The 14,062-nt window shown below is 39.5% G+C and overlaps 1 protein-coding gene across 2 annotated transcripts in view; it reads right to left on the minus strand.

Moving 5' to 3' along the window:
- Window positions 1-5,824, minus strand: part of LOC113539796 (inactive ubiquitin carboxyl-terminal hydrolase 53) — a 35,235-nt gene extending 29,411 nt beyond the window's left edge. Inside the window, exons 1-2 of one of the 2 annotated variants that reach the window (XM_053233241.1) lie at window positions 5,551-5,824; window positions 5,358-5,463 (exon numbers count right to left, since the gene is read on the minus strand). The gene's annotated coding sequence lies outside the window, so the exon portion shown is untranslated. Of the gene's footprint in view, window positions 1-5,357 lie in introns of both variants that reach the window. The other variant, XM_026935847.3, reaches the window with a different exon arrangement.
- Window positions 5,825-14,062: the final 8,238 nt, after the last annotated feature.

Genomic DNA, 14,062 nt, shown 5'->3' on the forward strand with positions numbered 1-14,062 from the left:
GCCTCATGGTGCTGAAGAGCTCCGGCCTTTCGGATTAAAATCAGTGCTTTGAGACTGGAGCCGCATCTCCACATTGGACGGTAAGCACTTGCAATCAAGAGGTATTTATTCTGAAACTAATGAGCCAACAATTAAATTCATATAGCTTTCAGATACAATGCATCAGACTGAAGAGCTGAACAGGTTTCCAAGAAGAAAAAAACTACCAAGGCAACCAGTATATAAGCACAAAAACACATACACTGTGTCCACACGTTTTCAAGAAGCAATCATGGTGATAAAAACACCAACCTGCCAAATCACCGGAAGAGTCTGATAAGGGTTGGACCAGGCAAGCTGAATGAACATTACTTAATAAATTTTCCAATCCACTATTTGCATTTTTAATCTATTATCAGTAGCAGCACAGTATGCTTTATTTACTTCATTTAGCAGCAATTAGGCATAGACAACAGGTGAAGTAAAAGCATTTTTAACAGAGGCACGCAGGTACCAAATAGACCCTGACTTGTGTAAAAACCAGGCACACATTAGCCACAAATTATTTTTGACTGCCTTCCTGTGTTCACAAATTATTAAGGATTAATATGAAAAGAGTGGATTACAGCAGACAACCATCATGCCTGCATGGAATGTGCTACAAAAATGTGTTTCTCTCTGCCAGTAACTCAGTCAACTGCCAAATTATTTCATTTAGTCATTTTGATTATGCATCTCTTAATCCAATATCATACAGTTTACCAAATATTATTAGTGAATGAGTCAACATTTGCTTCTAATGAACACTGTACTCAGTCATTTCTATGGGAACAAGGCATCAGGGAGAAAATTATGGCTGCTAGAGTGAGATGATGATGATGATGATGATGATTCACAATTAGAGTGGAAAATACACCATAGCATTGATATTAAACAATTATTTTTCCCGTCAGCTCAACTCAATCACAGCTCACACTCTATAGTTCCAGCATGATATCATCCCAGGCATTAAAGTAGAATGTGAAAGATGATGAGGAGTCTATATCTCATAAAATACAGCTAGAGATTCCATAACATCCATGGCGTAGGTCTGGCCTACAGGCAGTGAAGATTCTATATTAGGATTGATAGCCTAGATTTAAGCTTCATCTCTCCTACACAGAAAGACTTGCCTTTTTCTGAGATAGATTCAGACTAATCATACTCCTACACCTTATGCAACATGTGCGATATTTCAATATGACACAGTCAGAGTGACAGCATTACCTTAGTTTATTCCAAGCAGCTCAGATCTCTGATTATGCCACATCTCTCCTTATTATTGCCTCTGCTGACCAGCTGGACGAGATGAGGTCACCATATCAGGCCTCGCTTAAACCAAACAACTCTGCCCGCACCCTTCCTACAGAGGGCAAGTCTGTATGCGAGATGACTTCCTGTAGTCCACTCATTAAGCCTTTTGATCATTACACTGAGACCTTCCACTGCTCAGGAAAAAACACGCTAGTTAAAGAAAAAAAAAAAAAAGAACTCATAAGACTAATTGTATCTGAAAAGTTTTCTGCCTTTGAGGGAATTTATAATTGGGTTGATTTGCTATTGTTTCCAAAACTGTATGCCACATTAGGCTACATTAACCCTAGATCAGTACAGCTGTATAACAAATATAGTTCCTTGCGGGCAGCATCATGTTGCTTCTTCTTCTCCTTTAACAGGCCAGTAAATAAAATAATTCTAACTTATTAGCTGTTCAAAAGACTCCCAAGTAAAAAACTTAAACACTTCCATGTGACGAATGAGTTCAATAACAGCAAACAGTCTAAATTAACAGTCATACACTCATTAGAGGTGAACTATGCCATCACACAAGGCATGTAATATATATACCAATGATTTAATTACACTCATAATACATATTCATTCACTTATTCATCTACAGCAATCACTTTATCCCGGTCTGGGTCACCAGAGGAACCAGAGCATATCCAGGGAACAATGGGTGTGAGGCAGGAATACACTCTGTAAGGGACACACGTCCATCACAGGGCACCATGCATTCATACCTAGGGGCAATGTAGCATAACCAATCCACCTACTGGTATATTTTTGGAAGGAAACCAGAGAACTTGGAGGAATCTCACACAGACACAAGGAAAATATGCACAGAAGCACCACACAGACAGTAACGAGAGCTCAGGATCGAACCGGGAACCCTGGATCATAACATATTTGAATGACCTAATCGGAAAATATGCATTTCTTATTTTCTAATCAGAAACTTATCTGATTAAGTGCTTGACTGGTTGCCTGGCATGTAAATCACTTCACAGCCATAGAAGGTCATTTCACCAATTCACCAAACTGCTATTAAAGCAATATGGGCCACAATTATTAACATAATGATGAAAGCGAAACATCTTGAAAAAAAGAAAAGTGTACGTGCAACTAATAACAAACAACGGATAATCTAGATGCGAATGTGAGAAATGCAAACTCTGCAAAACAGGTACAAGATGATCAACCACAATAAATACAGGTTTGTATTTATTGTGGTTGATCATTTACTTTAAAAAAAAAAAAAAAAAAAAAAAAAAAAAGTAAACAATACATGCAAACCACGTTGTGCAAAGGCATCGCGTTCCACCTATTCCTTCAGTACAAGTGCAACACACAGTAACAGTGTCACAGTTTCACTGTTTTGAACTTACGAGCAAGTGATGAACCAAATAGAGGTAGGAATTTGAGTAGTAGGTGTCAGAATGACAGCTAACAGCGTTATGGAATTCGCAAAAGCCATAAATAACATACACATTTAAGTTGTGAAGTAAAAATGTTTAAGACAATAGACGGACTAGGCTAGTTAAATAAAATAAACAAAAATGCACAATGGCAGCTTTAGCATTTACATGCCAATAAAACAGGAATATAAGTCATATAGGAAGCAGTGCAGCACTGTGGAATGAGCCAAGAGACATACTGCTGCTCTCTGAAAAAATATTCTCTTCCTATTCACACAAACACCAATGTCAGATGCAGTCAAGCAAAAGGACGTTTAGCCTTTGTATGAGTGTGTGTAGGGGGCGAAATGTGACACGCTCCTGAAACTCTGAAACAACACTGAAGGAGCGGCTGGATTCCCGGCGGACAGGAGCGGGACGTATTGGCTTCCAGCAACAATGCAGTGGCCATTTCCTGTGTGGGCTTCCTGTACGCTGTGCACTGTGTTCCAGCATGCAGTCAGCACTTTGAATCCTGAGAGACTGTACAGGTAGTGCGTTTGTACGTGCCCACACACACACACACACACACACACACACACACACACTTCACATCACCAAGTCTTGAATGCAAACAGCCAAGACCTAGACAAATTTTTTTGCTCCACATTCATTCTCATGGACACACCCTACCTCAGGAACGGTACATGAAATAACCCAGAGCCTTTTTCCTATAGCATTTCCGAGTGGTAGAATATTGTCCCCTACATGTGGCAAACCACTTCCTAAACACGTTCTCACTTCCGTGGGGCTTGATGATTAACGTCAGTGCCACAATGCAGCCAACAAGTTTTCTTTCCATTCATTTTCTATGTTATTAATGGGATTTTTATAACAGAGATTAAACGTTCATTCAGCTTCACTATTATGACTTCTTTTACAAGAATCCAGACTTCCCACTTTTGCGTTCTTTTTAAAATTTTCCTTTTTCACTTTATAAGCTGCCTTAATCATGATGATCTAACATTGTGTTACACCCCTTGTTTCTCAAATGTCATTAGACTTTTTATTTTTCAGGACAATGATTTTGATACCTGGCCTTACTGGACTGATACGCAGTAATTGACTAGCATCAAGATTTTTTTCGTCTTTGATTCATTTCCACAAGGAGGCAAGTGACTGCTGTGGGACTGCTTGATATGGCAGGTCTGTAATGAGGCAACAACATGAGAAGCATTGCTGATGTTAAAGCAGATCGCAGCGGCAGCGTGGCGAACATCAGCCGGTTTTTCAGCATGCCTGTGCATTCTCTTCACTCTCTACAGGTAAACATGCTGAAGAGCTGGCCATGTGACAACAATTTTGGCATTTTACAATAAACTAAACCATAAACATATACCTTCCTACACTCTAAAAGGAACCTGATTAGTGCTTTTAAACTTACTTTAGATTATCTGTTCTGTTTGTGCCAAAAATGTGAGGGACCTCAGATGCAATTGTGGAAAGAGGCTTAGTAGTTTTATGTAAATACCTAAAAAGCAGCAAATAGCTAAATGAAAAAAGACAACTCATGTAAACAATTCATTTGCAGCATTATTTGCTGAGCGTATAAGCATGTATGAAGAGTAATGCAACTCTCCGGCACATCTTTAACCACAAAATATAAATGAATACTTCTCATATTTTGGCTGTGGAAATGTTTAGCACAGGAGTAAAGCTGAGTTAAATATATGTGACTCAGTTAAAACACAGCTGCTTATTTGGAAAAGCCCCAATAACCATTCCTTTACTCTCTATCACCTCAGCATAGTTTAATACCAGGTTAATGTCCAGGTTATGAGCTGTGTTTTCTTCATTTGAACTATTTGCTGCTTTTCACATATTTGGATAATAAATACTCCTGTGGTTTTATGCTAGTTTGGAGTGTATAGCTTCCTGGGCTAATCCTCATCCTGACAACTTACTCTCACACCAGAACTCTATGTACTGATTCAGCACATTTATTCATAATATGAATTACTTATTAGATATCTTCATTTGGGAATAAGTTCCTTGAACATATTTTAGGCCTCATTTGTGCATAAGACGAGATAAGAGGACGACTAGGAGCTAATGTAAAACTCAAGAAGTAAACAAGAGCAGGAGAAGAAATTCCTGTAGTGCTGTAGTATAGCTGGTGGTATCGATGGCAGTTTCACTGAATTAACGTGAATATGGAATAGCTTGTTCCCAAAATGACACCTAACACACACGAAAACTGAGCACCTTCACACCACTGAGACAAAACTACAGATATTAGTCGAAGAATAAGAGGCATAACAGAGTATGCTAATCTGTTTTGGGTTCCTTTTACATTTGTTTTGAGAGGAAGCTATGCGAGCTGTCCAGGCTTCTCACTGACGGTAGATTTAACTTGAAAAAAATCCAGACAAAGATTATTTTAATCAGGAATAGCACACAACTGAAATGAATAATGATTTAAAAATACATTCTGTAGTATGTTATGGGGTGGTAAGCTCTAATTTGCTATGGTGGGAGCGACAAAACCGGATCACCTGAATCAGGTAGATTTCCGGCTCCGTCACATGCGCAGTGCGCGACGTAAAAATGGCGAGGAAAGTTTGCTCAAAAGACAGCTAATCAGTACCGCGACATACTCACCATGTGGACGACTTTCCAGGATAATTTCTGTATCTTCTCGCCTCTTTCCGATCGACTTAATCAGCGAATATTCCCAAGCGTCTACATTGTTTCTCGGTGTCAGCTGCTGAAGTGTCAAAGGCGGAAGAGCCGAGTGTTAGTGAAGTTGTCACTTAGGTAAAGTAACAGGATGACTGACAAGAAAGAAAATCACTTTTTGTGCTGAAGTAGTGACTTCTCAGCCTTTTCATTTTTTCTCCACAGAACTCAGGATTTCAGTATAACACTGAATCGCAGCGTCCCAGTAGGATTGCAGCTCCCTCTACAGTGAGTGTTTGTGTGCGGCGGTAGTGAGCCAAAGTCGACTCGCTGCAGCCACCTGAAATTCAGGATTAGTGATGTTTCCAGCGCTGAGCTCAAGCCCCGCCCCTCCCTGTGTACAGCGCCGAGATGAAGCTCCGCCCCCCGCATACAGCCCTGTACTGAAGCCCCGCCCCTGTATCCAGCGCCGGGTTGAAGCTTCGCCACCCGTACAGCCCCGTGCTCTCTGCAGTCTCGCGCGCTGCCACGCCAGCTCGCAGAAGCCACGAACAGCGCACGTGCTGTCCTCCGGCATGAGGGTGGAGTTGCATCTTTCTGATAACCTTCGGTACTTATTTTTTTACTGACAATCAACAAAGGTCTACTCATTTCAGGAACGCACATGCACATCCTGTTCCAGCGTTGCTGTACTTTACTGATATACCGGTTTTGCAAATTTAGCGAAGTAGAGTTGCAAAACTGAATTGCCAAACTGCGATGGAAAAATATTTCCTGAGTAAATAAAGCCATCTAGTAGGCTAATGGTCTAATAGAGGATATACTGTATATACAGTGTAAAGAACGCACCATGATTTCCAGCGCCAGTGCGTTCTGCCTGCATCTTAGATATTAGATGAAAGAAAAAGTGTCATCATGGGAACAACACTACTGTAGGAAGCATACTGAAAATACAGTTGAATTTTTTTTAAACCTGTCTATTCAAAACGGAGATGATGATGATGTTGGTGTTGATGATGATGATGATTACTATAAAATATTTATTTTTTAATGATGCAGTGATGATCACTACTATATAGAAAAATATTTTTATTTTATAAAAATTAAACAAATTAAAAAAAAAACAGTGCACATAAATAAGTAAATATAATGCTACATATTTATATATTCGTAACATAAATCTGTGCTGAGATCATGAGGAGATCTGTGTAAAAATGAAAGGGTCTTGGTTGTAAAACAAATGCACCTGGCTTGTAGTGGTGAATATGTAAAAAGCTAAAATGCAGCCCAGCTGAATATGATGCAGGTCCACGGTTATCTGAAAAACACATATGTCTAATTTCTGTACATAAAAATGTGGAGAGAAAACTGTTACAGCTCTACTTCAGACTCATTATCATAACTGTCATAATCATCATAATAAATATGATATTCTAATATAAACTGCATCAATTTTAATATCTCTGTGATGCATGTAGCCTCTTTTATGCCTTTATACAATACTTATACAATAATTTTAGAAATATTCTGATATAATATTATTAGAGTAATACCATTAAAAAAATAAAGTAGGCCAATATTGTTTTATATATTTATATATTATATATATATATATATATATATATATATATATATATATATATATAGTGACTATATATATAAGCCATAAGTATACATCTTGCACTGATATGGGTATTCCAGACTGCCTTAAAATGCATGAAAAATAAATAACTACTTGTGCAGGTTTCCATTAACAAAATTGGGTAAATAAAAATTGATTATTACAATTCAGGTGTTTTGTTGCGTGTAAAGTAATATGTGCACAATTTTCAAGTTCCTAAAATTTGCTGCACTACATCCCATTAAACCTGGGCTAATAAATGTAACACCCAGGGCAGAGGTTCCTATCAGTCAATTATTTGTGTGCCTGCTGAGCACGAGCTGTTTAACTGTTTAAAGCAATCAGAGCAAGTAATAAAGAGTGGTTAATGAGAGGTCATGGTGTATCTGAATGGAACAGGCTTTTCCTCAGGAAGCACTTGAGAAGCCCATTGAAGAGTCAGTGCATTTCCCCTCTGTAGGCTCCCGACAAGGTACATAACGTTTCAGTGCTAGTAATGAGCAAGGCTGAAGTGTCATCCACACTGATATAAAGGGGAAAAAAATAAGTTGAATGTTTCAGTGTTTGTGTGTATGTCAGCTGTCAAGATTTGATCTTGAAGCATGACTGTCTTTCTTTACTGCTCTTAAAACTGAGAATAAATTTCCCTGTTGTGGATTAAGAAAAACAGCATTCCATGTTGCTGATGCAATATTGTAGGCCACAGGTATGCCAAGCCTAATGGATATGCAGTTTTTACATCTGCTCTCTGTAGCCTTGATATGTCCAGGCAATCAGCATCCTGAGGAATATCTATGCAGCTGATAAGAAGAACTAGGAGTGTTCAGTAAGGTCTGCAACTAAATCTTTCAAATTTTCAACTATGTGGGAGGTGGGATGATCTATTTCCAGGAACTGTGATAAAATATCAAACAGTGCACTTGCTCATAACATATAAGTCAATGGAATAAATAAGTCGACTTAAGCAGATGTTTACTGGCATGCATAGCAAATTAAAATAGCAGATATACTTTCTACTACTTTCATTTATTTTCTTTAAATATAATGAAGCATATTGCTGGTAAGCTTATATCTATATTTCGTATATATTTGTGGAAAGTTACAAAAAAAAAAAAAAAAAAGACAGAAATCAAAACAAAAGAGGGGGAAAAACAGCCAAAAAGAACATAAAACCCAAATACATTTACAGTCACACACATCTTATAGTTTATGCATTTACATTTACATTTATGGCATCAGAGGCCCTTATCCAGAGTGACTTACAGAAGTGCTTTGAAATCTCTATCAATAAATCCTCATACTAGTTCACTAGGTCAGGGACTAAGAGTACTATCAGTCTAAAAACCCTGTTGGGGAGGTAGTATCGTATGAAAAATACAGAAGACAACACATTTAAAAAAAAACAAAAAAAAAAACCCCAAAAAATATGTTAATTTATATGTACCTTAGCCTCTGTAGCGTTAGTGATATATGCTTCTCAGGTATAATGCAGGTTTAATGCTATCGCATGGTGACCCATTGAAAGAAAGATATGATGTTGATACCTGGCAAGTGATATACATAATCAGACAATTGATTATGAATCAGGTTTATTTGCATACAATCTGTCTGATTGAACTACAGGGAGGCAACATTAGTTTAATATCCATGATAATTTATTTTAAAAATATTAGTTCATTTTCACTTTTTTTTTCACTGAACAGCTCTAGGCCTTGAGTGAAGCAAACCTTTTGTCTGAACACAGGAACAAATTTCTGGCATTTGCCCACGTTACATCAACCCTGGAACATTGTTAAGTGGTGATGGTGATGTATTTTCCTTTTAATGTTTGCTGTAGCCGTGGTAGCAAAGGCTTTCACTGATACAGCTAGAGCAGACGAGCAGTCCCTGACATTTAGGATAAGATACAAATAATTTTTTTTCCATTGACACATCATTGAGGAAAACTCTTGCCATGCATTGCTTTGTGTGGACAGATTGCTGGTCCACTCCATCAAAGACTTTCTTATCCCTGATCTTTTTTCACTTCACCACTGATGTCAGCATGATAACATATACTGTAGCTTGGTTTAACATAACCAGCATGTAAAATTAAAGCTTCAATGCGTCAGTGAAGAATGTATAGTTCAGTGGTGGTTCAACCAGCTGAAACAGCTGTATACATCATTCACATCAGCCTCAGGAGAACAGGTCTTGCTTTACTAGTTGGCTTTGTGTAGGATTTAATTGGACTCTGGAGGATCCCATTTCCATTTGAACAACAGGAAGAGATTCTGACCGTGACTCAGTCAAGCTCTGTGCTGCTTAACATGAATTTTATTTTTCCATTCCAGTATATATTACCACAGAATATTTATAGAGCTACTGTACCAGTGGTGATTCACTACCAGTGGTTTTTAGTTTTTAAAAATGCTAATGTCTTTGTTTAAATCTTTTCTATGGACAAAACACAAATGATATGAATTTACACAAATGACTAGAATGTCTAAATTAAACACTGTTACTTTAGCTTCAGAATATAATTGCTTTAAAAGCAGAAGCTTTACCCTACACTCTTGACACATTACACACTGCTGCTAAGTTTCCTGCAACCCAACACCACCCTTTTGACCTTAGGTATCTTCTCTTCTCTGAATCCAGTTTGAGACGTACAGTGCACTGTAAGCCTCTCAGGTAGGCCACTTGCTCCTGGGTCATTTGTTGATGGTGCACGTGGTTTATATCACAGAGCAAAAGAAATGCAAAGAGAAAGGCAAATTGGGTGTTTCCCCCAAAATCTCTTTTCAAGTAATACCTTACTGTAGAATTGTAGTGTGTTGGATTCAGTCTGAAGCCAGCCCTGGTTCCTCATCTGCATTTAAGACTCAACAGAAGATCCCTGTGCTCATTAAAATTTCAGAACTAGCAGAAAACAGCATTACAGCATTACAAACACAAGAGAAATTAACACAAGCAGAACTAGAATGATTTAGACTACTATAAACCCTGCTAACAGTACGTGCCAAATGAATCCATTCGGTAAAAAACCAAAAGGACAGATAATAACAGAAGAGAAACTTTTTTTTTCTCTTGCTGCAGCCTTTGCTTACATGGAGAGGTGTTTTCCTCTATATCTGTTGCTGAAAGTGGGGAATCATATTTAAGGGAGTACAGATGTGTTCAAAGTCAGCATGGTTCAGGGCTGATCAAAGAACTATTGAACCCTGTGTCGAACACATCAAACGGGCAACTCCCAACTCAGCACTTCATGTCTGGGCGAGTCTTTAGTTATCTTTGCTTGCTTGTTGATGAAAAAACGCTATCATTAGAGAATCGGGCTATAGTGAATGACCAAAGTGGCCTTCAAAATATTTTCTGCCATAATTTGTTGTGGTGTTCATAGGGACTGAAATCCCAGCCATGATAAATATGCTGTAAAGAACATTTCTCAGGAGTCTGAAGAATAATTTCCAGTGAAACCAGTAAACCTTTTTATATATTATATGCAGCTCTATCTACCACTACAGTTATTTCAGTTTTCAGTTTCCTTTGGCAGAATATTGGGGTACACCATAACCAAAGTAGCCATTCATCCCCCCTCTTTGGTTTATGTGAATGATGAGTGGAGCTGAGCACCAGCACTGATTTCATGGAAATAAGATAAGATAAGATAAGATAAACTTTACTGATCCCACAGTGGGGAAATTCACTTATCACAGCAGCTCACAGACAGTTAAAGTGCAGGTATTAAAGACTAATGATAGGAAGAAAGAAAAGTTAAATATGAGACAATATTAGCAAAAGTAACAAAACTGTACTGTAATTATATACACCTTAGGAATAATAAAAGAAATAAAATTATAAAATATTGCACATTTGAACATCACTGTAATGCGGTGTTGTAAAGTCTGACAGCCACTGGTATGAATGACCTGCGGTAGCACTCCTTCCTCCACTGGGGGAGTAGCAGTCTGCTGCTGAAAGAGCTACACAGGGTCTCCGCAGTCCCATACAGGGGGTGAGAGGTGTTGTTCATAATAGATGTCAACTTGGCTAACATCCTCCTCTCACCCAACTCCTCCACAGAGTCCAGTGGGCAGCCCAGGACAGAGCTGGCTCTCCTAACCAGCTTGTTCAGTCTCTTCCTGCCCCACCAGGTACTGCCTCCCACCCAGCAGACTACAGCGTAGAGAATTGCGGAGGCCACCACGGTATCGAAAAATGTCCTTAATAATGTCCTGCACACTCCAAAGGACCCTAGTCTCCTTAGCAGGTGGAGGCGACTCTGGCCCTTCTTGTACAGAGCATCAGTGTTATTCAGCCAGTCCAATCTATTGTTTAAGTGGACACCTAGGTACGTGAACCTATCCACCAACTCAATGTCCAAACCCTGGATGGTCTCTGGTATGTGGTGCGGTGTTCTCCTTCTCCGGGAAGTCAATCACCATCTAGTTCGTCTTACTGGTGCAAGTGGTTACACTCACACCAGTCAACAAAGTCCTTGATGACGTCCCTGTATTCTTGTTCATTCCCATCAGATACACATCCAACAATGGCTGTATCATCTGAGAACTTTTGGAGGTTGCAGGTGTTAGTGTTATAACTGAAGTCCGAGGTGTACAGTGTAAAAAGGAATGGGGAGAGCACCGTGCCCTGGGGAGCCCCAGTGTTGCAGACTACCACCTCAGACACACAGTCACGCAACCTTGCATACTGTGGTCTGTTAGTGAGGTAGTCGATTGTCCATGCAGCCAGGTGATCATCCACCCCCGACCACTCCAGCTTCCCACGCAGCAGTGCTGGCTGTATCATGTTGAAAGCACTGGAGAAGTCAAAGAATATGACTCTCACAGTGCTCCCCGTGGTCTCCAGGTGAGTCAGTGCCCGGTGCAGCAGGTAGATCACTGCGTCATGCCAGGCCGATATGCAAACTGCAGTGGGTCGAGCACTGTGCTCACTAAGGAACGTGGTGACAGAGGATGATCCTCTCCATAGTCTTCATCAGGTGGGAGGTTAAGGCAACAGGTCTGAAGTGATTCAGCTCCCTGGGGTATGCAGTCTTTGGTACTGGAACCACACAGGAAGTTTTCCACAGGATTGGGACCTTCTCCAGGCTGAGGCTCAGATTAAACATGTACCTCACCACCCCACATAGCTGGTCAGCACAGTCCCTGAGCAGTCTGGGTCTGATTCCATCTGGCCCTACAGCCTTCCTTGCCTTTATCTTCCTTAGTTCACACCTCACCTGATCTGTTGTTAAGGAGAGGGGGTGCGAGAGGAGTGAGATGAGTGAACAGGGGTGGAAGGTTGTGAAAGACTAGGGGGGGCAGTGAGTGGAAGTGTAGTGAGGTGTAAGTGAGGTGGTGAAGACAGTTCGGGGAGGGGGGTGGTTGCTGGTCTGGAGTAGGGTGGAGAGGGAGAACGCTGGGTGGGAGAGGAAGTGGGAACAGAGTCAAATCTGTTAAAAAACAGATTCAACTCATTTGCCGTTTACTGATCCTCTCCCGCCACTCTGACCATGCCATGAAATCTTTTTCAGTCCTCTCCACACATCACGGACATTGTTTTGCGTTAACCGCTCCTCCAGTTTCCTCCTGTAGCTGTGCACCGTCTCATCTTGTATTTCAGTTCCTTCTGAACTCTCTTAAGCTCCTCTTTATCCCCTGAAGTAAAAGCCCTCTTCTTCTCGTTTAGCAGGTCTTTGAGGTCAGGGGTCACCCAGGGTTTGTTATTGGATAAACACTGTACCCTCCTGGACGGTACAGTATTCTCCACACAGAAATTTATATAATCTGTAATGCAGTGGGTGAGACCATCAATGTCCTCACCATGAGAGCTGCAGAGTGTCTCCCAGTCTGTAGTATTGAAACAGTCTCTCAGTCTCTCACTGGCCTCCTCGGACCAGATCTTCTTTCTGTGGTGGTTCTCTCTTCACCCTGAGTATGTATTCAGGAAGCAGACGGACGAGGTTGTGATCCGAACCGCTGAAAAATTTAGTTAATTTTTTAACGATCTGAACGTTTGTGATCCGAATGGCTGAAAAATTTGTTAATTTTTTTTAACAAAATTTAAATGTCATAGTGGTAATAATAATTATAATAATAATAATGATGATGATGATGATGATGATATACCATTTCTGACTGCTTTATAGAGAAATGCTTTCGTTTCAAATTTGGTAAATTTCACCCATCAAGGCAGCTGACACCTATGTGTATAATATTTGATCATTGCCACTGCATGCTTAACTATAAAAAGGCTTAACTATAAAAACAAAAAATCAGAAGATATTCTGGGAATAATGAAATAAAAACCCCTCAATTGTGCTTAAATCTGGCCCATTTGGACAGACACAAACATAACAAAAATATGATTTAATATAATTTTCCCACTACTAAATCTCAGTTTAACCCTTGACTATATTCTGTAGTAAATATTCCATAGTAATTATTTAGATAGTAGATCCAGAGATGAATCACACATCATGAGACTTTCAGAATGACCTGGTTCCTTTTACGCACTGCACATCTTTTGTATTTTGCCAGTTTTATCACATTTAACGAGTCATCAGGTAATTACCAAGTCCAAGATTGAGACTGAAAAGTCGTGTCATAACCCTAAAACAATTTGCTAGCAATTCTGTCAGCATCAGCATCTTTAATGTGTGTGTGTGTTACAGTACAGCACAGTGCATTGTATGATGTGAGCTTGTGCATCAATCATACAGTAGCTCAAAGAAGATTATTTGTTGTCTAGTTGGATGAATGTGTAATCTACTACCTTTGATGCAGGGATTCTCAGGCTAATTGGTTGGCTTCTATCCAGCAAGAACCCGTTCACCCATGAGATGGATATATTGTTGGGCTGCACTGAGTTAAATGCAGTGTTCAAGGTTTATAATTTCTTTTTAATTTTTACATTTATATATAATATAAATGTTTAAAAATTGCACAATTGCTCAACTGCAGCTACTGCTCAGCTAAAATCAGTGTAGGCTACAGATCAATCCCCCAGAGCTTTAAAATCAATTTAAAGCTACTGTCATACTTGAATGTATACTAACATGGACATGTACTCATAGCAATGT

Source organism: Pangasianodon hypophthalmus, chromosome 4 (genome assembly GCF_027358585.1).
Source record: "Pangasianodon hypophthalmus isolate fPanHyp1 chromosome 4, fPanHyp1.pri, whole genome shotgun sequence".
Lineage (NCBI taxonomy): Eukaryota > Metazoa > Chordata > Actinopteri > Siluriformes > Pangasiidae > Pangasianodon > Pangasianodon hypophthalmus.